The sequence below is a fragment of the Pseudophryne corroboree genome, chromosome 5 (genome assembly GCF_028390025.1).
Source record: "Pseudophryne corroboree isolate aPseCor3 chromosome 5, aPseCor3.hap2, whole genome shotgun sequence".
Taxonomy (NCBI): domain Eukaryota; kingdom Metazoa; phylum Chordata; class Amphibia; order Anura; family Myobatrachidae; genus Pseudophryne; species Pseudophryne corroboree.
The window spans coordinates 4,244,017-4,270,956 of NC_086448.1; the positions used below are offsets into that span (position 1 = coordinate 4,244,017).

General features: G+C 59.3%; 1 protein-coding gene across 1 annotated transcript in view; it reads right to left on the reverse strand.

The window, feature by feature from the left end:
- SLC52A2 (solute carrier family 52 member 2) overlaps positions 1-26,940 on the reverse strand; it is a 218,210-nt gene that overhangs the window by 156,385 nt on the left and 34,885 nt on the right. The window contains exon 2 of the mRNA XM_063921069.1: positions 20,102-20,206. The gene's annotated coding sequence lies outside the window, so the exon portion shown is untranslated. The remainder of the gene's footprint in view (positions 1-20,101; positions 20,207-26,940) is intronic.

Here is a 26,940-nt window from a genome sequence, read left to right on the forward strand (position 1 = left end):
GGCTGGAGTGACACAAGAGGGTGCTGGCTGGAGTGACACAAGAGGGTGCTGGCTGGAGTGACACAAGAGGGTGCTGGCTGGAGTGACACAAGAGGGTGCTGGCTGGAGTGATTAATGGCTGGAGTGACAAGAGGGTGCTGGCTGGAGTGACAAGAGGGTGCTGGCTGGAGTGACAAGAGGGTGCTGGCTGGAGTGACAAGAGGGTGCTGGCTGGAGTGACAAGAGGGTGCTGGCTGGAGTGACAAGAGGGTGCTGGCTGGAGTGACAAGAGGGTGCTGGCTGGAGTGACAAGAGGGTGCTGGCTGGAGTGATTGATGGCTGGAGTGACACAGGAGGGTGCTGGCTGGAGTGACACAGGAGGGCGCTGGCTGGAGTGACACAAGAGGGCGCTGGCTGGAGTGACACAAGAGGGCGCTGGCTGGAGTGACACAAGAGGGTGCTGGCTGGAGTGACACAGGAGGGTGCTGGCTGGAGTGACACAGGAGGGTGCTGGCTGGAGTGACACAGGAGGGTGCTGGCTGGAGTGACACAGGAGGGTGCTGGCTGGAGTGACACAGGAGGGTGCTGGCTGGAGTGACACAGGAGGGTGCTGGCTGGAGTGACACAGGAGGGTGCTGGCTGGAGTGACACAGGAGGGTGCTGGCTGGAGTGACACAGGAGGGTGCTGGCTGGAGTGACACAGGAGGGTGCTGGCTGGAGTGACACAGGAGGGTGCTGGCTGGAGTGACACAGGAGGGTGCTGGCTGGAGTGACACAGGAGGGTGCTGGCTGGAGTGACACAGGAGGGTGCTGGCTGGAGTGACACAGGAGGGTGCTGGCTGGAGTGACACAGGAGGGTGCTGGCTGGAGTGACACAGGAGGGTGCTGGCTGGAGTGACACAGGAGGGTGCTGGCTGGAGTGACACAGGAGGGTGCTGGCTGGAGTGACACAGGAGGGTGCTGGCTGGAGTGACACAGGAGGGTGCTGGCTGGAGTGACACAGGAGGGTGCTGGCTGGAGTGATTGATGGCTGGAGTGACACAAGAGGGTGCTGGCTGGAGTGACACAGGAGGGTGCTGGCTGGAGTGACACAGGAGGGTGCTGGCTGGAGTGACACAGGAGGGTGCTGGCTGGAGTGACACAAGAGGGTGCTGGCTGGAGTGACACAAGAGGGTGCTGGCTGGAGTGATTAATGGCTGGAGTGACAAGAGGGTGCTGGCTGGAGTGACAAGAGGGTGCTGGCTGGAGTGACAAGAGGGTGCTGGCTGGAGTGACAAGAGGGTGCTGGCTGGAGTGACAAGAGGGTGCTGGCTGGAGTGACAAGAGGGTGCTGGCTGGAGTGACAAGAGGGTGCTGGCTGGAGTGACAAGAGGGTGCTGGCTGGAGTGATTGATGGCTGGAGTGACACAGGAGGGTGCTGGCTGGAGTGACACAGGAGGGCGCTGGCTGGAGTGACACAAGAGGGCGCTGGCTGGAGTGACACAAGAGGGTGCTGGCTGGAGTGACACAAGAGGGTGCTGGCTGGAGTGACACAAGAGGGTGCTGGCTGGAGTGACACAAGAGGGTGCTGGCTGGAGTGACACAAGAGGGTGCTGGCTGGAGTGACAAGAGGGTGCTGGCTGGAGTGACAAGAGGGTGCTGGCTGGAGTGACAAGAGGGTGCTGGCTGGAGTGACAAGAGGGTGCTGGCTGGAGTGACAAGAGGGTGCTGGCTGGAGTGACAAGAGGGTGCTGGCTGGAGTGACACAGGAGGGCGCTGGCTGGAGTGACACAGGAGGGCGCTGGCTGGAGTGACACAGGAGGGCGCTGGCTGGAGTGACACAGGAGGGCGCTGGCTGGAGTGACACAGGAGGGTGCTGGCTGGAGTGACACAGGAGGGTGCTGGCTGGAGTGACACAGGAGGGTGCTGGCTGGAGTGACACAGGAGGGTGCTGGCTGGAGTGACACAGGAGGGTGCTGGCTGGAGTGACACAGGAGGGTGCTGGCTGGAGTGACACAGGAGGGTGCGACACAGGAGGGCGCTGGCTGGAGTGACAAGAGGGCGCTGGCTGGAGTGACAAGAGGGCGCTGGCTGGAGTGACAAGAGGGCGCTGGCTGGAGTGACACAGGAGGGTGCTGGCTGGAGTGACACAGGAGGGTGCTGGCTGGAGTGACACAGGAGGGTGCTGGCTGGAGTGACACAGGAGGGTGCTGGCTGGAGTGACACAGGAGGGTGCTGGCTGGAGTGACACAGGAGGGTGCTGGCTGGAGTGACACAGGAGGGTGCTGGCTGGAGTGACACAGGAGGGTGCTGGCTGGAGTGACACAGGAGGGTGCTGGCTGGAGTGATTGATGGCTGGAGTGACACAGGAGGGTGCTGGCTGGAGTGACACAGGAGGGTGCTGGCTGGAGTGACACAGGAGGGTGCTGGCTGGAGTGACACAGGAGGGTGCTGGCTGGAGTGACACAGGAGGGCGCTGGCTGGAGTGACACAAGAGGGCGCTGGCTGGAGTGACACAAGAGGGCGCTGGCTGGAGTGACACAAGAGGGCGCTGGCTGGAGTGACACAAGAGGGCGCTGGCTGGAGTGACACAAGAGGGCGCTGGCTGGAGTGACACAAGAGGGCGCTGGCTGGAGTGACACAAGAGGGCGCTGGCTGGAGTGACACAAGAGGGCGCTGGCTGGAGTGACACAAGAGGGCGCTGGCTGGAGTGACACAAGAGGGCGCTGGCTGGAGTGACACAAGAGGGCGCTGGCTGGAGTGACACAAGAGGGCGCTGGCTGGAGTGACACAAGAGGGCGCTGGCTGGAGTGACACAAGAGGGCGCTGGCTGGAGTGACACAAGAGGGCGCTGGCTGGAGTGACACAAGAGGGCGCTGGCTGGAGTGACACAAGAGGGCGCTGGCTGGAGTGACACAAGAGGGTGCTGGCTGGAGTGATTGCTGGCTGGAGTGACACAAGAGGGCGCTGGCTGGAGTGACACAAGAGGGCGCTGGCTGGAGTGACACAAGAGGGCGCTGGCTGGAGTGACACAAGAGGGTGCTGGCTGGAGTGATTGATGGCTGGAGTGATTGCTGGCTGGAGTGACACAAGAGGGCGCTGGCTGGAGTGACACAAGAGGGCGCTGGCTGGAGTGACACAAGAGGGCGCTGGCTGGAGTGACACAAGAGGGCGCTGGCTGGAGTGACACAAGAGGGCGCTGGCTGGAGTGATTGTGCTGGCTGGAGTGACACAAGAGGGTGCTGGCTGGAGTGACACAAGAGGGTGCTGGCTGGAGTGACACAAGAGGGTGCTGGCTGGAGTGACACAAGAGGGTGCTGGCTGGAGTGACACAAGAGGGTGCTGGCTGGAGTGACACAAGAGGGTGCTGGCTGGAGTGACACAAGAGGGTGCTGGCTGGAGTGACACAAGAGGGTGCTGGCTGGAGTGACACAAGAGGGTGCTGGCTGGAGTGACACAAGAGGGTGCTGGCTGGAGTGACACAAGAGGGTGCTGGCTGGAGTGACACAAGAGGGTGCTGGCTGGAGTGACACAAGAGGGTGCTGGCTGGAGTGACACAAGAGGGTGCTGGCTGGAGTGACACAAGAGGGTGCTGGCTGGAGTGACACAAGAGGGTGCTGGCTGGAGTGACACAGGAGGGTGCTGGCTGGAGTGACACAGGAGGGTGCTGGCTGGAGTGACACAGGAGGGTGCTGGCTGGAGTGACACAGGAGGGTGCTGGCTGGAGTGACACAGGAGGGTGCTGGCTGGAGTGACACAGGAGGGTGCTGGCTGGAGTGACACAGGAGGGTGCTGGCTGGAGTGACACAGGAGGGTGCTGGCTGGAGTGACACAGGAGGGTGCTGGCTGGAGTGACACAGGAGGGTGCTGGCTGGAGTGACACAGGAGGGTGCTGGCTGGAGTGACACAGGAGGGTGCTGGCTGGAGTGACACAGGAGGGTGCTGGCTGGAGTGACACAGGAGGGTGCTGGCTGGAGTGACACAGGAGGGTGCTGGCTGGAGTGACACAGGAGGGTGCTGGCTGGAGTGACACAGGAGGGTGCTGGCTGGAGTGACACAGGAGGGTGCTGGCTGGAGTGACACAGGAGGGTGCTGGCTGGAGTGATTGATGGCTGGAGTGACACAAGAGGGTGCTGGTTGGAGTGACACAGGAGGGTGCTGGTTGGAGTGACACAGGAAGGTGCTGGCTGGAGTGACACAGGAGGGTGCTGGCTGGAGTGACACAGGAGGGTGCTGGCTGGAGTGACACAGGAGGGTGCTGGCTGGAGTGACACAGGAGGGTGCTGGCTGGAGTGACACAGGAGGGTGCTGGCTGGAGTGACACAGGAGGGTGCTGGCTGGAGTGACACAGGAGGGTGCTGGCTGGAGTGATTGATGGCTGGAGTGACACAGGAGGGTGCTGGCTGGAGTGACACAGGAGGGTGCTGGCTGGAGTGACACAGGAGGGTGCTGGCTGGAGTGATTGATGGCTGGAGTGACACAGGAGGGTGCTGGCTGGAGTGACACAGGAGGGTGCTGGCTGGAGTGATTGATGGCTGGAGTGACACAGGAGGGTGCTGGCTGGAGTGACACAGGAGGGTGCTGGCTGGAGTGACACAGGAGGGTGCTGGCTGGAGTGACACAGGAGGGTGCTGGCTGGAGTGACACAGGAGGGTGCTGGCTGGAGTGATTGATGGCTGGAGTGACACAGGAGGGTGCTGGCTGGAGTGACACAGGAGGGTGCTGGCTGGAGTGATTGATGGCTGGAGTGACACAGGAGGGTGCTGGCTGGAGTGACACAGGAGGGTGCTGGCTGGAGTGATTGATGGCTGGAGTGACAAGAGGGTGCTGGCTGGAGTGACAAGAGGGTGCTGGCTGGAGTGACAAGAGGGTGCTGGCTGGAGTGACACAGGAGGGTGCTGGCTGGAGTGACACAGGAGGGTGCTGGCTGGAGTGACACAGGAGGGTGCTGGCTGGAGTGACACAGGAGGGTGCTGGCTGGAGTGACACAGGAGGGTGCTGGCTGGAGTGACACAGGAGGGTGCTGGCTGGAGTGATTGATGGCTGGAGTGACACAGGAGGGTGCTGGCTGGAGTGACACAGGAGGGTGCTGGCTGGAGTGATTGATGGCTGGAGTGACAAGAGGGTGCTGGCTGGAGTGACAAGAGGGTGCTGGCTGGAGTGACAAGAGGGTGCTGGCTGGAGTGACAAGAGGGTGCTGGCTGGAGTGACACAGGAGGGCGCTGGCTGGAGTGACACAGGAGGGCGCTGGCTGGAGTGACACAGGAGGGCGCTGGCTGGAGTGACACAGGAGGGCGCTGGCTGGAGTGACACAGGAGGGCGCTGGCTGGAGTGACACAAGAGGGCGCTGGCTGGAGTGACACAAGAGGGCGCTGGCTGGAGTGATTGCTGGCTGGAGTGACACAGGAGGGTGCTGGCTGGAGTGACACAAGAGGGTGCTGGCTGGAGTGACACAAGAGGGTGCTGGCTGGAGTGACACAAGAGGGTGCTGGCTGGAGTGACACAAGAGGGTGCTGGCTGGAGTGACACAAGAGGGTGCTGGCTGGAGTGACAAGAGGGTGCTGGCTGGAGTGATTGCTGGCTGGAGTGACACAAGAGGGTGCTGGCTGGAGTGACACAAGAGGGTGCTGGCTGGAGTGATTGCTGGCTGGAGTGACACAGGAGGGTGCTGGCTGGAGTGACACAGGAGGGTGCTGGCTGGAGTGACACAGGAGGGTGCTGGCTGGAGTGACACAGGAGGGTGCTGGCTGGAGTGACACAGGAGGGTGCTGGCTGGAGTGATTGATGGCTGGAGTGACACAAGAGGGTGCTGGCTGGAGTGACACAGGAGGGTGCTGGCTGGAGTGACACAGGAGGGTGCTGGCTGGAGTGACACAGGAGGGTGCTGCTGGAGTGACACAGGAGGGTGCTGGCTGGAGTGACACAGGAGGGTGCTGGCTGGAGTGACACAGGAGGGTGCTGGCTGGAGTGACACAGGAGGGTGCTGGCTGGAGTGACACAGGAGGGTGCTGGCTGGAGTGACACAGGAGGGTGCTGGCTGGAGTGACACAGGAGGGTGCTGGCTGGAGTGACACAGGAGGGTGCTGGCTGGAGTGACACAGGAGGGTGCTGGCTGGAGTGACACAGGAGGGTGCTGGCTGGAGTGACACAGGAGGGTGCTGGCTGGAGTGACACAGGAGGGTGCTGGCTGGAGTGACACAGGAGGGTGCTGGCTGGAGTGACACAGGAGGGTGCTGGCTGGAGTGACACAGGAGGGTGCTGGCTGGAGTGACACAGGAGGGTGCTGGCTGAAGTGACACAGGAGGGTGCTGGCTGAAGTGACACAGGAGGGCGCTGGCTGGAGTGACACAAGAGGGCGCTGGCTGGAGTGACACAAGAGGGCGCTGGCTGGAGTGACACAAGAGGGCGCTGGCTGGAGTGACACAAGAGGGCGCTGGGCTGGAGTGACACAAGAGGGCGCTGGCTGGAGTGACACAAGAGGGCGCTGGCTGGAGTGATTGCTGGCTGGAGTGACACAGGAGGGTGCTGGCTGGAGTGACACAGGAGGGTGCTGGCTGGAGTGATTGATGGCTGGAGTGACACAGGAGGGTGCTGGCTGGAGTGACACAGGAGGGCGCTGGCTGGAGTGACACAGGAGGGCGCTGGCTGGAGTGACACAGGAGGGCGCTGGCTGGAGTGACACAGGAGGGCGCTGGCTGGAGTGACACAGGAGGGCGCTGGCTGGAGTGACACAAGAGGGCGCTGGCTGGAGTGACACAAGAGGGCGCTGGCTGGAGTGACACAAGAGGGCGCTGGCTGGAGTGACACAAGAGGGCGCTGGCTGGAGTGACACAAGAGGGCGCTGGCTGGAGTGATTGCTGGCTGGAGTGACACAGGAGGGTGCTGGCTGGAGTGACACAAGAGGGTGCTGGCTGGAGTGACACAAGAGGGTGCTGGCTGGAGTGACACAAGAGGGTGCTGGCTGGAGTGACACAAGAGGGTGCTGGCTGGAGTGACACAAGAGGGTGCTGGCTGGAGTGACACAAGAGGGTGCTGGCTGGAGTGACACAAGAGGGTGCTGGCTGGAGTGACACAAGAGGGTGCTGGCTGGAGTGACAAGAGGGTGCTGGCTGGAGTGACAAGAGGGTGCTGGCTGGAGTGATTGCTGGCTGGAGTGACACAAGAGGGTGCTGGCTGGAGTGACACAAGAGGGTGCTGGCTGGAGTGATTGCTGGCTGGAGTGACACAGGAGGGTGCTGGCTGGAGTGACACAGGAGGGTGCTGGCTGGAGTGACACAGGAGGGTGCTGGCTGGAGTGACACAGGAGGGTGCTGGCTGGAGTGACACAGGAGGGTGCTGGCTGGAGTGACACAGGAGGGTGCTGGCTGGAGTGATTGATGGCTGGAGTGACACAAGAGGGTGCTGGCTGGAGTGACACAAGAGGGTGCTGGCTGGAGTGACACAAGAGGGTGCTGGCTGGAGTGACACAGGAGGGTGCTGGCTGGAGTGACACAGGAGGGTGCTGGCTGGAGTGACACAGGAGGGTGCTGGCTGGAGTGACACAGGAGGGTGCTGGCTGGAGTGACACAGGAGGGTGCTGGCTGGAGTGACACAGGAGGGTGCTGGCTGGAGTGACACAGGAGGGTGCTGGCTGGAGTGACACAGGAGGGTGCTGGCTGGAGTGACACAGGAGGGTGCTAGCTGGAGTGATTGATGGCTGGAGTGACACAGGAGGGTGCTGGCTGGAGTGACACAGGAGGGTGCTGGCTGGAGTGACACAGGAGGGTGCTGGCTGGAGTGATTGATGGCTGGAGTGACACAGGAGGGTGCTGGCTGGAGTGACACAGGAGGGTGCTGGCTGGAGTGACACAGGAGGGTGCTGGCTGGAGTGACACAGGAGGGTGCTGGCTGGAGTGACACAAGAGGGTGCTGGCTGGAGTGACACAAGAGGGCGCTGGCTGGAGTGACACAAGAGGGCGCTGGCTGGAGTGACACAAGAGGGCGCTGGCTGGAGTGACACAAGAGGGCGCTGGCTGGAGTGACACAAGAGGGCGCTGGCTGGAGTGACACAAGAGGGCGCTGGCTGGAGTGACACAAGAGGGCGCTGGCTGGAGTGACACAAGAGGGCGCTGGCTGGAGTGACACAAGAGGGCGCTGGCTGGAGTGACAAGAGGGTGCTGGCTGGAGTGACAAGAGGGTGCTGGCTGGAGTGATTGATGGCTGGAGTGACACAGGAGGGTGCTGGCTGGAGTGACACAGGAGGGCGCTGGCTGGAGTGACACAGGAGGGTGCTGGCTGGAGTGACACAGGAGGGTGCTGGCTGGAGTGACACAGGAGGGTGCTGGCTGGAGTGACACAGGAGGGTGCTGGCTGGAGTGACACAGGAGGGTGCTGGCTGGAGTGACACAGGAGGGTGCTGGCTGGAGTGACACAGGAGGGTGCTGGCTGGAGTGACACAGGAGGGTGCTGGCTGGAGTGACACAGGAGGGTGCTGGCTGGAGTGACACAGGAGGGTGCTGGCTGGAGTGACACAGGAGGGTGCTGGCTGGAGTGACACAGGAGGGTGCTGGCTGGAGTGACACAGGAGGGTGCTAGCTGGAGTGATTGATGGCTGGAGTGACACAGGAGGGTGCTGGCTGGAGTGACACAGGAGGGTGCTGGCTGGAGTGACACAGGAGGGTGCTGGCTGGAGTGACACAGGAGGGTGCTGGCTGGAGTGACACAGGAGGGTGCTGGCTGGAGTGATTGATGGCTGGAGTGACACAGGAGGGTGCTGGCTGGAGTGACACAGGAGGGTGCTGGCTGGAGTGATTGATGGCTGGAGTGACACAGGAGGGTGCTGGCTGGAGTGACACAGGAGGGTGCTGGCTGGAGTGACACAAGAGGGTGCTGGCTGGAGTGACACAAGAGGGTGCTGGCTGGAGTGACACAAGAGGGTGCTGGCTGGAGTGACACAAGAGGGCGCTGGCTGGAGTGACACAAGAGGGCGCTGGCTGGAGTGACACAAGAGGGCGCTGGCTGGAGTGACACAAGAGGGCGCTGGCTGGAGTGACACAAGAGGGCGCTGGCTGGAGTGACACAAGAGGGTGCTGGCTGGAGTGACACAAGAGGGTGCTGGCTGGAGTGACACAAGAGGGCGCTGGCTGGAGTGACACAAGAGGGCGCTGGCTGGAGTGACACAAGAGGGCGCTGGCTGGAGTGACACAAGAGGGCGCTGGCTGGAGTGACACAAGAGGGCGCTGGCTGGAGTGACAAGAGGGTGCTGGCTGGAGTGACAAGAGGGTGCTGGCTGGAGTGACAAGAGGGTGCTGGCTGGAGTGACAAGAGGGTGCTGGCTGGAGTGATTGATGGCTGGAGTGACACAGGAGGGTGCTGGCTGGAGTGACACAGGAGGGCGCTGGCTGGAGTGACACAGGAGGGTGCTGGCTGGAGTGACACAGGAGGGTGCTGGCTGGAGTGACACAAGAGGGCGCTGGCTGGAGTGACACAAGAGGGCGCTGGCTGGAGTGACACAAGAGGGCGCTGGCTGGAGTGACACAAGAGGGCGCTGGCTGGAGTGACACAAGAGGGCGCTGGCTGGAGTGACACAAGAGGGCGCTGGCTGGAGTGACACAAGAGGGCGCTGGCTGGAGTGACACAAGAGGGCGCTGGCTGGAGTGACACAAGAGGGCGCTGGCTGGAGTGACACAAGAGGGCGCTGGCTGGAGTGACACAAGAGGGCGCTGGCTGGAGTGACACAAGAGGGCGCTGGCTGGAGTGACACAAGAGGGCGCTGGCTGGAGTGACACAAGAGGGCGCTGGCTGGAGTGACACAAGAGGGCGCTGGCTGGAGTGACACAAGAGGGCGCTGGCTGGAGTGACACAAGAGGGCGCTGGCTGGAGTGACACAAGAGGGCGCTGGCTGGAGTGACACAAGAGGGCGCTGGCTGGAGTGACAAGAGGGTGCTGGCTGGAGTGACAAGAGTGTGCTGGCTGGAGTGACAAGAGGGTGCTGGCTGGAGTGACAAGAGGGTGCTGGCTGGAGTGATTGATGGCTGGAGTGACACAGGAGGGTGCTGGCTGGAGTGACACAGGAGGGCGCTGGCTGGAGTGACACAGGAGGGTGCTGGCTGGAGTGACACAGGAGGGTGCTGGCTGGAGTGACACAGGAGGGTGCTGGCTTGAGTGATTGATGGCTGGAGTGACACAAGAGGGTGCTGGTTGGAGTGACACAAGAGGGTGCTGGCTGGAGTGACACAGGAGGGTGCTGGCTGGAGTGACACAGGAGGGTGCTGGCTGGAGTGACACAGGAGGGTGCTGGCTGGAGTGACACAGGAGGGTGCTGGCTGGAGTGACACAGGAGGGTGCTGGCTGGAGTGACACAGGAGGGTGCTGGCTGGAGTGACACAGGAGGGTGCTGGCTGGAGTGACACAGGAGGGTGCTGGCTGGAGTGATTGATGGCTGGAGTGACACAGGAGGGTGCTGGCTGGAGTGACACAGGAGGGTGCTGGCTGGAGTGACACAGGAGGGTGCTGGCTGGAGTGATTGATGGCTGGAGTGACACAGGAGGGTGCTGGCTGGAGTGACACAGGAGGGTGCTGGCTGGAGTGATTGATGGCTGGAGTGACACAGGAGGGTGCTGGCTGGAGTGACACAGGAGGGCGCTGGCTGGAGTGACACAGGAGGGCGCTGGCTGGAGTGACACAGGAGGGCGCTGGCTGGAGTGACACAGGAGGGCGCTGGCTGGAGTGACACAGGAGGGCGCTGGCTGGAGTGACACAGGAGGGTGCTGGCTGGAGTGATTGATGGCTGGAGTGACACAGGAGGGTGCTGGCTGGAGTGACACAGGAGGGCGCTGGCTGGAGTGACACAGGAGGGCGCTGGCTGGAGTGACACAGGAGGGCGCTGGCTGGAGTGATTGATGGCTGGAGTGACACAGGAGGGTGCTGGCTGGAGTGACACAGGAGGGCGCTGGCTAGAGTGACACAGGAGGGCGCTGGCTGGAGTGACACAGGAGGGCGCTGGCTGGAGTGACACAGGAGGGCGCTGGCTGGAGTGACACAGGAGGGCGCTGGCTGGAGTGACAAGAGGGCGCTGGCTGCAGTGACAAGAGGGCGCTGGCTGCAGTGACACAGGAGGGTGCTGGCTGGAGTGACACAGGAGGGTGCTGGCTGGAGTGACACAGGAGGGTGTTGGCTGGAGTGACACAGGAGGGTGTTGGCTGGAGTGACACAGGAGGGTGCTGGCTGGAGTGACACAGGAGGGCGCTGGCTGGAGTGACACAAGAGGGCGCTGGCTGCAGTGACACAAGAGGGTGCTGGCTGGAGTGACACAAGAGGGTGCTGGCTGGAGTGACACAAGAGGGTGCTGGCTGGAGTGACACAAGAGGGTGCTGGCTGGAGTGACAAGAGGGTGCTGGCTGGAGTGACAAGAGGGTGCTGGCTGGAGTGATTGCTGGCTGGAGTGACACAAGAGGGTGCTGGCTGGAGTGACACAAGAGGGTGCTGGCTGGAGTGATTGCTGGCTGGAGTGACACAGGAGGGTGCTGGCTGGAGTGACACAGGAGGGTGCTGGCTGGAGTGACACAGGAGGGTGCTGGCTGGAGTGACACAGGAGGGTGCTGGCTGGAGTGACACAGGAGGGTGCTGGCTGGAGTGACACAGGAGGGTGCTGGCTGGAGTGACACAGGAGGGTGCTGGCTGGAGTGATTGATGGCTGGAGTGACACAAGAGGGTGCTGGCTGGAGTGACACAAGAGGGTGCTGGCTGGAGTGACACAAGAGGGTGCTGGCTGGAGTGACACAGGAGGGTGCTGGCTGGAGTGACACAGGAGGGTGCTGGCTGGAGTGACACAGGAGGGTGCTGGCTGGAGTGACACAGGAGGGTGCTGGCTGGAGTGACACAGGAGGGTGCTGGCTGGAGTGACACAGGAGGGTGCTGGCTGGAGTGACACAGGAGGGTGCTGGCTGGAGTGACACAGGAGGGTGCTGGCTGGAGTGACACAGGAGGGTGCTAGCTGGAGTGATTGATGGCTGGAGTGACACAGGAGGGTGCTGGCTGGAGTGACACAGGAGGGTGCTGGCTGGAGTGACACAGGAGGGTGCTGGCTGGAGTGATTGATGGCTGGAGTGACACAGGAGGGTGCTGGCTGGAGTGACACAGGAGGGTGCTGGCTGGAGTGACACAGGAGGGTGCTGGCTGGAGTGACACAGGAGGGTGCTGGCTGGAGTGACACAAGAGGGTGCTGGCTGGAGTGACACAAGAGGGCGCTGGCTGGAGTGACACAAGAGGGCGCTGGCTGGAGTGACACAAGAGGGCGCTGGCTGGAGTGACACAAGAGGGCGCTGGCTGGAGTGACACAAGAGGGCGCTGGCTGGAGTGACACAAGAGGGCGCTGGCTGGAGTGACACAAGAGGGCGCTGGCTGGAGTGACACAAGAGGGCGCTGGCTGGAGTGACACAAGAGGGCGCTGGCTGGAGTGACAAGAGGGTGCTGGCTGGAGTGACAAGAGGGTGCTGGCTGGAGTGACAAGAGGGTGCTGGCTGGAGTGATTGATGGCTGGAGTGACACAGGAGGGTGCTGGCTGGAGTGACACAGGAGGGCGCTGGCTGGAGTGACACAGGAGGGTGCTGGCTGGAGTGACACAGGAGGGTGCTGGCTGGAGTGACACAGGAGGGTGCTGGCTGGAGTGACACAGGAGGGTGCTGGCTGGAGTGACACAGGAGGGTGCTGGCTGGAGTGACACAGGAGGGTGCTGGCTGGAGTGACACAGGAGGGTGCTGGCTGGAGTGACACAGGAGGGTGCTGGCTGGAGTGACACAGGAGGGTGCTGGCTGGAGTGACACAGGAGGGTGCTGGCTGGAGTGACACAGGAGGGTGCTGGCTGGAGTGACACAGGAGGGTGCTAGCTGGAGTGATTGATGGCTGGAGTGACACAGGAGGGTGCTGGCTGGAGTGACACAGGAGGGTGCTGGCTGGAGTGACACAGGAGGGTGCTGGCTGGAGTGACACAGGAGGGTGCTGGCTGGAGTGACACAGGAGGGTGCTGGCTGGAGTGATTGATGGCTGGAGTGACACAGGAGGGTGCTGGCTGGAGTGACACAGGAGGGTGCTGGCTGGAGTGATTGATGGCTGGAGTGACACAGGAGGGTGCTGGCTGGAGTGACACAGGAGGGTGCTGGCTGGAGTGACACAAGAGGGTGCTGGCTGGAGTGACACAAGAGGGTGCTGGCTGGAGTGACACAAGAGGGTGCTGGCTGGAGTGACACAAGAGGGCGCTGGCTGGAGTGACACAAGAGGGCGCTGGCTGGAGTGACACAAGAGGGCGCTGGCTGGAGTGACACAAGAGGGCGCTGGCTGGAGTGACACAAGAGGGCGCTGGCTGGAGTGACACAAGAGGGTGCTGGCTGGAGTGACACAAGAGGGTGCTGGCTGGAGTGACACAAGAGGGCGCTGGCTGGAGTGACACAAGAGGGCGCTGGCTGGAGTGACACAAGAGGGCGCTGGCTGGAGTGACACAAGAGGGCGCTGGCTGGAGTGACAAGAGGGTGCTGGCTGGAGTGACAAGAGGGTGCTGGCTGGAGTGACAAGAGGGTGCTGGCTGGAGTGACAAGAGGGTGCTGGCTGGAGTGATTGATGGCTGGAGTGACACAGGAGGGTGCTGGCTGGAGTGACACAGGAGGGCGCTGGCTGGAGTGACACAGGAGGGTGCTGGCTGGAGTGACACAGGAGGGTGCTGGCTGGAGTGACACAAGAGGGCGCTGGCTGGAGTGACACAAGAGGGCGCTGGCTGGAGTGACACAAGAGGGCGCTGGCTGGAGTGACACAAGAGGGCGCTGGCTGGAGTGACACAAGAGGGCGCTGGCTGGAGTGACACAAGAGGGCGCTGGCTGGAGTGACACAAGAGGGCGCTGGCTGGAGTGACACAAGAGGGCGCTGGCTGGAGTGACACAAGAGGGCGCTGGCTGGAGTGACACAAGAGGGCGCTGGCTGGAGTGACACAAGAGGGCGCTGGCTGGAGTGACACAAGAGGGCGCTGGCTGGAGTGACACAAGAGGGCGCTGGCTGGAGTGACACAAGAGGGCGCTGGCTGGAGTGACACAAGAGGGCGCTGGCTGGAGTGACACAAGAGGGCGCTGGCTGGAGTGACACAAGAGGGCGCTGGCTGGAGTGACACAAGAGGGCGCTGGCTGGAGTGACAAGAGGGTGCTGGCTGGAGTGACAAGAGTGTGCTGGCTGGAGTGACAAGAGGGTGCTGGCTGGAGTGACAAGAGGGTGCTGGCTGGAGTGATTGATGGCTGGAGTGACACAGGAGGGTGCTGGCTGGAGTGACACAGGAGGGCGCTGGCTGGAGTGACACAGGAGGGTGCTGGCTGGAGTGACACAGGAGGGTGCTGGCTGGAGTGACACAGGAGGGTGCTGGCTTGAGTGATTGATGGCTGGAGTGACACAAGAGGGTGCTGGTTGGAGTGACACAAGAGGGTGCTGGCTGGAGTGACACAGGAGGGTGCTGGCTGGAGTGACACAGGAGGGTGCTGGCTGGAGTGACACAGGAGGGTGCTGGCTGGAGTGACACAGGAGGGTGCTGGCTGGAGTGACACAGGAGGGTGCTGGCTGGAGTGACACAGGAGGGTGCTGGCTGGAGTGACACAGGAGGGTGCTGGCTGGAGTGACACAGGAGGGTGCTGGCTGGAGTGATTGATGGCTGGAGTGACACAGGAGGGTGCTGGCTGGAGTGACACAGGAGGGTGCTGGCTGGAGTGACACAGGAGGGTGCTGGCTGGAGTGATTGATGGCTGGAGTGACACAGGAGGGTGCTGGCTGGAGTGACACAGGAGGGTGCTGGCTGGAGTGATTGATGGCTGGAGTGACACAGGAGGGTGCTGGCTGGAGTGACACAGGAGGGCGCTGGCTGGAGTGACACAGGAGGGCGCTGGCTGGAGTGACACAGGAGGGCGCTGGCTGGAGTGACACAGGAGGGCGCTGGCTGGAGTGACACAGGAGGGCGCTGGCTGGAGTGACACAGGAGGGTGCTGGCTGGAGTGATTGATGGCTGGAGTGACACAGGAGGGTGCTGGCTGGAGTGACACAGGAGGGCGCTGGCTGGAGTGACACAGGAGGGCGCTGGCTGGAGTGACACAGGAGGGCGCTGGCTGGAGTGACACAGGAGGGCGCTGGCTGGAGTGATTGATGGCTGGAGTGACACAGGAGGGTGCTGGCTGGAGTGACACAGGAGGGCGCTGGCTAGAGTGACACAGGAGGGCGCTGGCTGGAGTGACACAGGAGGGCGCTGGCTGGAGTGACACAGGAGGGCGCTGGCTGGAGTGACACAGGAGGGCGCTGGCTGGAGTGACAAGAGGGCGCTGGCTGCAGTGACAAGAGGGCGCTGGCTGCAGTGACACAGGAGGGTGCTGGCTGGAGTGACACAGGAGGGTGCTGGCTGGAGTGACACAGGAGGGTGTTGGCTGGAGTGACACAGGAGGGTGTTGGCTGGAGTGACACAGGAGGGTGCTGGCTGGAGTGACACAGGAGGGCGCTGGCTGGAGTGACACAAGAGGGCGCTGGCTGCAGTGACACAAGAGGGCGCTGGCTGCAGTGACACAAGAGGGCGCTGGCTGCAGTGACACAAGAGGGCGCTGGCTGGAGTGACACAAGAGGGTGCTGGCTGGAGTGACAAGAGGGTGCTGGCTGGAGTGACACAGGAGGGCGCTGGCTGGAGTGACACAGGAGGGCGCTGGTTGGAGTGACACAGGAGGGCGCTGGCTGGAGTGACACAGGAGGGCGCTGGCTGGAGTGACACAGGAGGGCGCTGGCTGGAGTGACACAGGAGGGCGCTGGCTGGAGTGACACAGGAGGGCGCTGGCTGGAGTGACACAGGAGGGCGCTGGCTGGAGTGACACAGGAGGGCGCTGGCTGGAGTGACATAGGAGGGCGCTGGCTGGAGTGACACAAGAGGGCGCTGGCTGGAGTGACACAAGAGGGCGCTGGCTGCAGTGACAAGAGGGCGCTGGCTGCAGTGACAGGAGGGTGCTGGCTGGAGTGACAGGAGGGTGCTGGCTGGAGTGACACAAGAGGGTGCTGGCTGGAGTGACACAAGAGGGTGCTGGCTGGAGTGACACAAGAGGGTGCTGGCTGGAGTGACACAAGAGGGCGCTGGCTGGAGTGACACAAGAGGGCGCTGGCTGCAGTGACAAGAGGGCGCTGGCTGCAGTGACAGGAGGGTGCTGGCTGGAGTGACAAGAGGGTGCTGGCTGGAGTGACACAAGAGGGTGCTGGCTGGAGTGACACAAGAGGGCGCTGGCTGGAGTGACACAAGAGGGCGCTGGCTGCAGTGACAAGAGGGCGCTGGCTGCAGTGACAGGAGGGTGCTGGCTGGAGTGACAGGAGGGTGCTGGCTGGAGTGACACAAGAGGGTGCTGGCTGGAGTGACACAAGAGGGTGCTGGCTGGAGTGACACAAGAGGGTGCTGGCTGGAGTGACACAAGAGGGTGCTGGCTGGAGTGACACAAGAGGGTGCTGGCTGGAGTGACACAAGAGGGTGCTGGCTGGAGTGACACAAGAGGGTGCTGGCTGGAGTGACACAAGAGGGTGCTGGCTGGAGTGACACAAGAGGGTGCTGGCTGGAGTGACACAAGAGGGTGCTGGCTGGAGTGACAAGAGGGTGCTGGCTGGAGTGACAAGAGGGTGCTGGCTGGAGTGACAAGAGGGTGCTGGCTGGAGTGACAAGAGGGTGCTGGCTGGAGTGACAAGAGGGTGCTGGCTGGAGTGATTGATGGCTGGAGTGACACAGGAGGGTGCTGGCTGGAGTGACAAGAGGGTGCTGGCTGGAGTGATTGATGGCTGGAGTGACACAGGAGGGTGCTGGCTGGAGTGACACAGGAGGGTGCTGGCTGGAGTGACACAGGAGGGTGCTGGCTGGAGTGACACAGGAGGGTGCTGGCTGGAGTGACACAGGAGGGTGCTGGCTGGAGTGACACAGGAGGGTGCTGGCTGGAGTGATTGATGGCTGGAGTGACACAGGAGGGTGCTGGCTGGAGTGACAAGAGGGTGCTGGCTGGAGTGACAAGAGGGTGCTGGCTGGAGTGACAAGAGGGTGCTGGCTGGAGTGATTGATGGCTGGAGTGACACAGGAGGGTGCTGGCTGGAGTGACACAGGAGGGTGCTGGCTGGAGTGACACAGGAGGGTGCTGGCTGGAGTGACACAGGAGGGTGCTGGCTGGAGTGATTGATGGCTGCAGTGACACAGGAGGGTGCTGGCTGGAGTGACAAGAGGGTGCTGGCTGGAGTGATTGATGGCTGGAGTGACACAGGAGGGTGCTGGCTGGAGTGACAGGAGGGTGCTGGCTGGAATGACACAGGAGGGTGCTGGCTGGAGTGACACAGGAGGGTGCTGGCTGGAGTGACACATGGGGGAGCTGAAGTATATTACAGTATGTGGAAGTGGCTTTTTCAATGTATTTTATGCTGGATCTGGCTTTTCAATGTATTTTTATACCAGGGGCATGGCCTAGAAGGCACAAGGCCACACCCCATTTTTGCATGCGCGCCTTCGGTTCGATGTCGGCTCTTTGACGTACCTAACACTTTTTTGGGCTCTTTGTCTCTGACTGGTTGGCCACCCCTGTCTAGGGTATGTAAACTTATGAGCACAACTGTATCTGTCACATCTATCACATATCTATCTGTCACATATCTATCTGTCTGTCACATATCAGTCTGTCACATATCTATCTGTATGTCACATATCTATCTGTCACATATCTATGTCTGTCACATCTGTCACATATCTATCACACATCTGTCTGTCATATCTGTCACATATTTGTCACATATTTGTCACATATCTGTGTCACATATCTGTCTGTCACATATCTATCAGTCTGTCACATATCCGTCTGTCACATATCTATCCGTCTGTCACATATCTATCTGTCACATATCTATGTCTGTCACATCTGTCTGTCACATATCTATCACATCTGTCTGTCATATCTGTCTGTCTGTCACATATTTGTCACATATCTATCCGTCTGTCACATGTCTGTCTGTCACATATCTATCAGTCTTTCTGTCACATATCCGTCTGTCACATATCTATCCGTCTGTCACATATCTATCCGTCACATATCTATTTGTCTGTCACATATCTATCACATATCTATCTGTCTGTCACATATCTGTCTGTCACATATCTATTTGTCTATCTGTCACATATCTATTTGTCTGTCACATATCTGTCTCTGTATCTGTCACATATCTGTCTCTCACATATCTATCACATATTTATCCGTCTGTCTGTCTGTCACATATCTGTCTGTCACATATCTATACGTCACATATCTATCTGTCTGTCACATATCTATCTGTCACATATCTATATCTCTGGTACAGTATACAGCACAGTATACAGTGTGGAGAGTAGAGCAGGCATAGTAACATGTACACGGTCAGTAGTGATATCACTGGTACAGTATACAGCACAGTATACAGTGTGGAGAGTAGAGCAGACATAGTAACATGTACACGGTCAGTAGTGATATCACTGGTACAGTATACAGCACAGTATACAGTGTGGAGAGTAGAGCAGACATAGTAACATGTACACGGTCAGTAGTGATATCACTGGTACAGTATACAGCACAGTATACAGTGTGGAGAGTAGAGCAGACATAGTAACATGTACACGGTCAGTAGTGATATCACTGGTACAGTATACAGCACAGTATACAGTGTGGAGAGTAGAGCAGACATAGTAACATGTACACGGTCAGTAGTGATATCACTGGTACAGTATACAGTGTGGAGAGTAGAGCAGGCATAGTAACATGTACACGGTCAGTAGTGATATCTCTGGTACAGTATACAGCACAGTATACAGTGTGGAGAGTAGAGCAGGCATAGTAACATGTACACGGTCAGTAGTGATATCACTGGTACAGTATACAGCACAGTATACAGTGTGGAGAGTAGAGCAGGCATAGTAACATGTACACGGTCAGTAGTGATATCACTGGTACAGTATACAGCACAGTATACAGTGTGGAGAGTAGAGCAGGCATAGTAACATGTACACTGTCAGTAGTGATATCACTGGTACAGTATACAGCACAGTATACAGTGTGGAGAGTAGAGCAGGCATAGTAACATGTACACTGTCAGTAGTGATATCACTGGTACAGTATACAGCACAGTATACAGTGTGGAGAGTAGAGCAGACATAGTAACATGTACACGGTCAGTAGTGATATCACTGGTACAGTATACAGCACAGTATACAGTGTGGAGAGTAGAGCAGACATAGTAACATGTACACGGTCAGTAGTGATATCACTGGTACAGTATACAGCACAGTATACAGTGTGGAGAGTAGAGCAGGCATAGTAACATGTACACTGTCAGTAGTGATATCACTGGTACAGTATACAGCACAGTATACAGTGTGGAGAGTAGAGCAGGCATAGTAACATGTACACGGTCAGTAGTGATATCATTGGTACAGTATACAGTGTGGAGAGTAGAGCAGACATAGTAACATGTACACGGTCAGTAGTGATATCACTGGTACAGTATACAGCACAGTATACAGTGTGGAGAGTAGAGCAGGCATAGTAACATGTACACGGTCAGTAGTGATATCACTGGTACAGTATACAGCACAGTACACAGAGTGGAGAGTAGACCAGACATAGTAACATGTACACGGTCAGTAGAGATATCACTGGTACAGTATACAGCACAGTATACAGTGTGGAGAGTAGACCAGACATAGTAACATGTACACGGTCAGTAGTGATATCACTGGTACAGTATACAGCACAGTATACAGTGTGGAGAGTAGAGCAGACATAGTAACATGTACACGGTCAGTAGTGATATCACTGGTACAGTATACAGCACAGTATACAGTGTGGAGAGTAGAGCAGACATAGTAACATGTACACGGTCAGTAGTGATATCACTGGTACAGTATACAGCACAGTATACAGTGTGGAGAGTAGAGCAGACATAGTAACATGTACACGGTCAGTAGTGATATCACTGGTACAGTATACAGCACAGTACACAGAGTGGAGAGTAGAGCAGACATAGTAACATGTACACGGTCAGTAGAGATATCACTGGTACAGTATACAGCATAGTATACAGTGTGGAGAGTAGAGCAGGCATAACATGTGGCAGAGATTACCTTTGATGCGATTCATTTCTCGGTTCCAGTCTCCTATCATATGAAGCAGCGGAACGTTACCAGGGAACAGTCGCCATACACGGTACATCCACCACCAGATATTCCCTAGGAAGAAGAGACCGTGCGATTAGGTTAGTACATAGAGAATACATTTCCTGTGTACACTGCCAGCGCGTTCCGAGGGAATGAGGACATGTTCCAGGTTGTGCCCCTAAGGGTACGCCATGTTCCTACTGCGCCGACCACGCTGGAGCCCCGATACAGGGGAGAGGAGGTCACGCAGGAGTCCTGGTAACGGGGTGTGGAGACTGCGGAGTCACTTCATCGGAACACATTGCAGGTATGGGCTCTTTTCGGAGTCCTGGAGGATGTATACTGATACATTTGGGTGGTATTTTGTGTCGTATTGCCGTGAATAGGGATACGCTAGGAGGAGAACCTTTATCTGTGCCTCATTTTGAGCAATATCACATATCAGCTAAAAACCCGTACTTCACTACGAAACTGAAAAAAATAACGCCAATCTTTGTCAAAACGCACCTCTGGTCTTCCCCCGGATTAATGCCGTCAAAAGGCTGGCACCGAGGAGAATAATCCGCCTCCTTCTCTGCCCCGTCCTGCCTCTGATGCTGCCCTGCTCAGTGCTATAACTGCTGGTGCTGAGGAGAATAATCCGCCTCCTTCTCTGCCCCGTCCCGCCTCTGATGCTGCCCTGCTCAGTGCTGTAACTGCTGGTGCTGAGGAGAATAATCCGCCTCCTTCTCTGCCCCATCCCCCCTCTGATTCTGCCCTGCTCAGTGCTGTAACTGCTGGTGCTGAGAATAATCCGCCTCCTTCTCTGCCCCGTCCTGCCTCTTATACTGCCCTGCTTAGTGCTGTAACTGCTGGTGCTGAGGAGAATAATCCGCCTCCTTCTCTGCCCCGTCCTGCCTCTGATGCTGCCCTGCTCAGTGCTGTACATGCTGGTGCTGAGGAGAATAATCCGCCTCCTTCTCTGCCCCGTCCCTCCTCTGATGCTGCCCTGCTCAGTGCTGTACATGCTGGTGCTGAGGAGAATAATCCGCCTCCTTCTCTGCCCCGTCCCTCCTCTGATGCTGCCCTGCTCAGTGCTGTAACTGCTGGTGCTGGGGAGAATAATCCGCCTCCTTCTCTGCTCCGTCCTGCCTCTTATACTGCCCTGCTCAGTGCTGTTACTGCTGGTGCTGAGGAGAATAATCCGCCTCCTTCTCTGCCCCGTCCCACCTCTGATGCTGCCCTGCTCAGTGCTGTAACTGCTGGTGCTGAGGAGAATAATCCGCCTCCTTCTCTGCCCCATCCCCCCTCTGATTCTGCCCTGCTCAGTGCTGTAACTGCTGGTGCTGAGGAGAATAATCCGCCTCCTTCTCTGCCCCGTCCCACCTCTGATGCTGCCCTGCTCAGTGCTGTACATGCTGGTGCTGAGGAGAATAATCCGCCTCCTTCTCTGCCCCGTCCCTCCTCTGATGCTGCCCTGCTCAGTGCTGTAACTGCTGGTGCTGAGGAGAATAATCCTCCTCCTTCTCTGCCCCGTCCTGCTCAGTGCTGTAAATGCTGGTGCTGAGGAGAATAATCTGCCTCCTTCTCTGCCCCGTCCCACCTCTGATGCTGCCCTGCTCAGTGATGTAACTGCTGGTGCTGAGGAGAGTAATCCCCCTCCTCCTCTGCCACGTCCCGCGTCTGATGCTGCCCTGCTCAGTGCTGTAAATGCTGGTGCTGAGGAGAATAATCCTCCTCCTTCTTTGCCCCGCCCTGCTCAGTGCTGTAACTGCTGGTGCTGAGGAGAATAATCCGCCTCCTTCTCTACCCCGTCCCGCCTCTGATGCTGCCCTGCTCAGTGCTGTAACTGCTGGTGCTGAGGAGAATAATCCGCCTCCTTCTCTGCCCCATCCCCCCTCTGATTCTGCCCTGCTCAGTGCTGTAACTGCTGGTGCTGAGAATAATCCGCCTCCTTCTCTGCCCCGTCCTGCCTCTTATACTGCCCTGCTTAGTGCTGTAACTGCTGGTGCTGAGGAGAATAATCCGCCTCCTTCTCTGCCCCGTCCTGCCTCTGATGCTGCCCTGCTCAGTGCTGTACATGCTGGTGCTGAGGAGAATAATCCGCCTCCTTCTCTGCCCCGTCCCTCCTCTGATGCTGCCCTGCTCAGTGCTGTACATGCTGGTGCTGAGGAGAATAATCCGCCTCCTTCTCTGCCCCGTCCCTCCTCTGATGCTGCCCTGCTCAGTGCTGTAACTGCTGGTGCTGAGGAGAATAATCCGCCTCCTTCTCTGCCCCGTCCTGCCTCTTATACTGCCCTGCTCAGTGCTGTTACTGCTGGTGCTGAGGAGAATAATCCGCCTCCTTCTCTGCCCCGTCCTGTCTCTGATGCTGCCCTGCTCAGTGCTGTAACTGCTGGTGCTGAGGAGAATAATCCGCCTCCTTCTCTGCCCCATCCCCCCTCTGATTCTGCCCTGCTCAGTGCTGTAACTGCTGGTGCTGAGGAGAATAATCCGCCTCCTTCTCTGCCCCGTCCCACCTCTGATGCTGCCCTGCTCAGTGCTGTACATGCTGGTGCTGAGGAGAATAATCCGCCTCCTTCTCTGCCCCGTCCCTCCTCTGATGCTGCCCTGCTCAGTGCTGTACATGCTGGTGCTGAGGAGAATAATCCGCCTCCTTCTCTGCCCCGTCCCTCCTCTGATGCTGCCCTGCTCAGTGCTGTAACTGCTGGTGCGGAGGAGAATAATCCGCCTCCTTCTCTGCCCCGTCCCTCCTCTGATGCTGCCCTGCTCAGTGCTGTAACTGCTGGTGCTGAGGAGAATAATCCGTCTCCTTCTCTGCCCCATCCCGCCTCTGATGCTGCCCTGCTCAGTGCTGTACATGCTGGTGCTGAGGAGAATAATCCGCCTCCTTCTCTGCCCCGTCCCTCCTCTGATGCTGCCCTGCTCAGTGCTGTAACTGCTGGTGCTGAGGAGAATAATCCGCCTCCTTCTCTGCCCCGTCCCGCCTCTGATGCTGCCCTGCTCAGTGCTGTAACTGCTGGTGCTGAGGAGAATAATCCGCCTCCTTCTCTGCCCCGTCCCGCCTCTGATGCTGCCCTGCTCAGTGCTGTAACTGCTGGTGCTGAGGAGAATAATCCGCCTCCTTCTCTGCCCCGTCCCGCCTCTGATGCTGCCCTGCTCAGTGCTGTAACTGCTGGTGCTGAGGAGAATAATCCGTCTCCTTCTCTGCCCCGTCCCACCTCTGATGCTGCCCTGCTCAGTGCTGTAACTGCTGGTGCTGGGGAGAATAATCCGCCTCCTTCTCTGCCCCGTCCCGCCTCTGATGCTGCCCTGCTCAGTGCTGTATATGCTGGTGCTGAGGAGAATAATCCGCCTCCTACTCTGCCCCGTCCTGCCTCTGATGCTGCCCTGCTCAGTGCTGTAACTGCTGGTGCTGAGGAGAATAATCCGCCTCCTTCTCTGCCCCGTCCCGCCTCTGATGCTGCCCTGCTCAGTGCTGTAACTGCTGGTGCTGAGGAGAATAATCCGTCTCCTTCTCTGCCCCGTCCCTCCTCTGATGCTGCCCTGCTCAGTGCTGTAACTACTGATGCTGAGGAGAATAATCCGCCTCCTTCTCTGCCCCGTCCTGCCTCTGATACTGCCCTGCTCAGTGCTGTAACTGCTGGTGCTGAGGAGAATAATCCGCCTCCTTCTCTGCCCCGTCCCGCCTCTGATGCTGCCCTGCTCAGTGCTGTATATGCTGGTGCTGAGGAGAATAATCCGCCTCCTACTCTGCCCCGTCCTGCCTCTGATGCTGCCCTGCTCAGTGCTGTACATGCTGGTGCTGAGGAGAATAATCCGCCTCCTCTGCCCTATCCCGCCTCTGATGCTGCTCTGCTCAGTGTTGTACATGCTGGTGCTGAGGAGCTGGTGCTGAGGAGAATAATCCGCCTCCTTCTCTGCCCCGTCCCACCTCTGATGCTGTCCTGCTCAGTGCTGTACATGCTGGTGCTGAGGAGAATAATCCACCTCCTTCTCTGCCCATCCCGCCTCTGATGCTGCCCTGCTCAGTGCTGTAACTGCTGGTGCTTAGGAGAATAATCCACCTCCTTCTCTGCCCATCCCGCCTCTGATGCTGCCCTGCTCAGTGCTGTAACTGCTGGTGCTGAGGAGAATAATCCACCTCCTTCTCTGCCCATCCCGCCTCTGATGCTGCCCTGCTCAGTGCTGTAACTGCTGGTGCTGAGGAGAATAATCCGCCTCCTTCTCTGCCCTGTCCCGTCTCTGATGCTGCTCTGCTCAGTGCTGTAACTGCTGGTGCTGAGGAGAATAATCCGCCTCCTTCTCTGCCCCGTCCCGCCTCTGATGCTGCCCTGCTCAGTGCTGTACATGCTGGTGCTGAGGAGAATAATCCGCCTCCTTCTCTGCCCCGTCCCGCCTCTGATGCTGCCCTGCTCAGTGCTGTACATGCTGGTGCTGAGGAGAATAATCCGCCTCCTTCTCTGCCCCGTCCCGCCTCTGATGCTGCCCTGCTCAGTGCTGTACATGCTGGTGCTGAGGAGAATAATCCGCCTCCTTCTCTGCCCGTCCCGCCTCTGATGCTGCCCTGCTCAGTGCTGTACATGCTGGTGCTGAGGAGAATAATCCGCCTCCTTCTCTGCCCCGTCCCGCCTCTGATGCTGCCCCGCTCAGTGCTGTAACTGCTGGTGCTGAGGAGAATAATCCGCCTCCTTCTCTTCCCCGTCCTGCCTCTGATGCTGCCCTGCTCAGTGCTGTAACTGCTGGTGCTGAGGAGAATAATCCGCCTCCTTCTCTGCCCCGTCCCGCCTCTGATGCTGCCCTGCTCAGTGCTGTAACTGCTGGTGCTGAGGAGAATAATCTGCCTCCTTCTCTGCCCCGTCCCGCCTCTGATGCTGCCCTGCTCAGTGCTGTAACTGCTGGTGCTGAGGAGAATAATCCGCCTCCCTCTCTGCCCCGTCCTGCCTCTGATGCTGCCCTGCTCAGTGCTGTAACTGCTGGTGCTGAGGAGAATAATCCGCCTCCCTCTCTGCCCGATCCTGCCTCTGATGCTGCCCTGCTCAGTGCTGTAACTGCTGGTGCTGAGGAGAATAATCCGCCTCCCTCTCTGCCCCGTCCTGCCTCTGATGCTGCCCTGCTCAGTGCTGTAACTGCTGGTGCTGAGGAGAATAATCCGCCTCCTTCTCTGTCCCGTCCCACCTCTGATGCTGCCCCGCTCAGTGCTGTAACTGCTGGTGCTGAGGAGAATAATCCGCCTCCTTCTCTTCCCCGTCCTGCCTCTGATGCTGCCCTGCTCAGTGCTGTAACTGCTGGTGCTGAGGAGAATAATCCGCCTCCTTCTCTGCCCCGTCCCGCCTCTGATGCTGCCCTGCTCAGTGCTGTAACTGCTGGTGCTGAGGAGAATAATCTGCCTCCTTCTCTGCCCCGTCCCGCCTCTGATGCTGCCCTGCTCAGTGCTGTAACTGCTGGTGCTGAGGAGAATAATCCGCCTCCCTCTCTGCCCCGTCCTGCCTCTGATGCTGCCCTGCTCAGTGCTGTAACTGCTGGTGCTGAGGAGAATAATCCGCCTCCCTCTCTGCCCGATCCTGCCTCTGATGCTGCCCTGCTCAGTGCTGTAACTGCTGGTGCTGAGGAGAATAATCCGCCTCCCTCTCTGCCCCGTCCTGCCTCTGATGCTGCCCTGCTCAGTGCTGTAACTGCTGGTGCTGAGGAGAATAATCCGCCTCCTTCTCTGTCCCGTCCCACCTCTGATGCTGCCCTGCTCAGTGCTGTAACTGCTGGTGCCGAGGAGAATAATCCGCCTCCTTCTCTGCCCCGTCCTGCCTCTGATGCTGCCCTGCTCAGTGCTGTAACTGCTGGTGCTGAGGAGAATAATCCGCCTCCTTCTCTGCCCCGTCCTGCCTCTGATGCTGCCCTGCCCAGTGCTGTAACTGCTGGTGCTGAGGAGAATAATCCGCCTCCTTCTCTGCCCCGTCCCACCTCTGATGCTGCCCCGCTCAGTGCTGTAACTGCTGGTGCTGAGGAGAATAATCCGCCTCCTTCTCTGCCCCGTCCCACCTCTGATGCTGCCCTGCTCAGTGCTGTAACTGCTGGTGCTGAGGAGAATAATCCGCCTCCTTCTCTGCCCCGTCCCGCCTCTGATGCTGCCCTGCTCAGTGCTGTACATGCTGGTGCTGAGGAGAATAATCCACCTCCTTCTCTGCCCCGTCCCACCTCTGATGCTGCCCCGCTCAGTGCTGTAACTGCTGGTGCTGAGGAGAATAATCCACCTCCTTCTCTGCCCCGTCCCACCTCTGATGCTGCCCTGCTCAGTGCTGTAACTGCTGGTGCTGAGGAGAATAATCCGCCTCCTTCTCTGCCCCGTCCCACCTCTGATGCTGCCCTGCTCAGTGCTGTACATGCTGGTGCTGAGGAGAATAATCCACCTCCTTCTCTGCCCCGTCCCACCTCTGATGCTGCCCTGCTCAGTGCTGTAACTGCTGGTGCTGAGAATAATCCACCTCCTTCTCTGCCCCGTCCTGCCTCTGATGCTGCCCTGCTCAGTGCTGTACATGCTGGTGCTGAGGAGAATAATCCACCTCCTTCTCTGCCCCGTCCCACCTCTGATGCTGCCCCGCTCAGTGCTGTAACTGCTGGTGCTGAGGAGAATAATCCACCTCCTTCTCTGCCCCGTCCCACCTCTGATGCTGCCCTGCTCAGTGCTGTAACTGCTGGTGCTGAGGAGAATAATCCGCCTCCTTCTCTGCCCCGTCCCACCTCTGATGCTGCCCTGCTCAGTGCTGTACATGCTGGTGCTGAGAATAATCCGCCTCCTTCTCTGCCCCGTCCCGCCTCTGATGCTGCCCTGC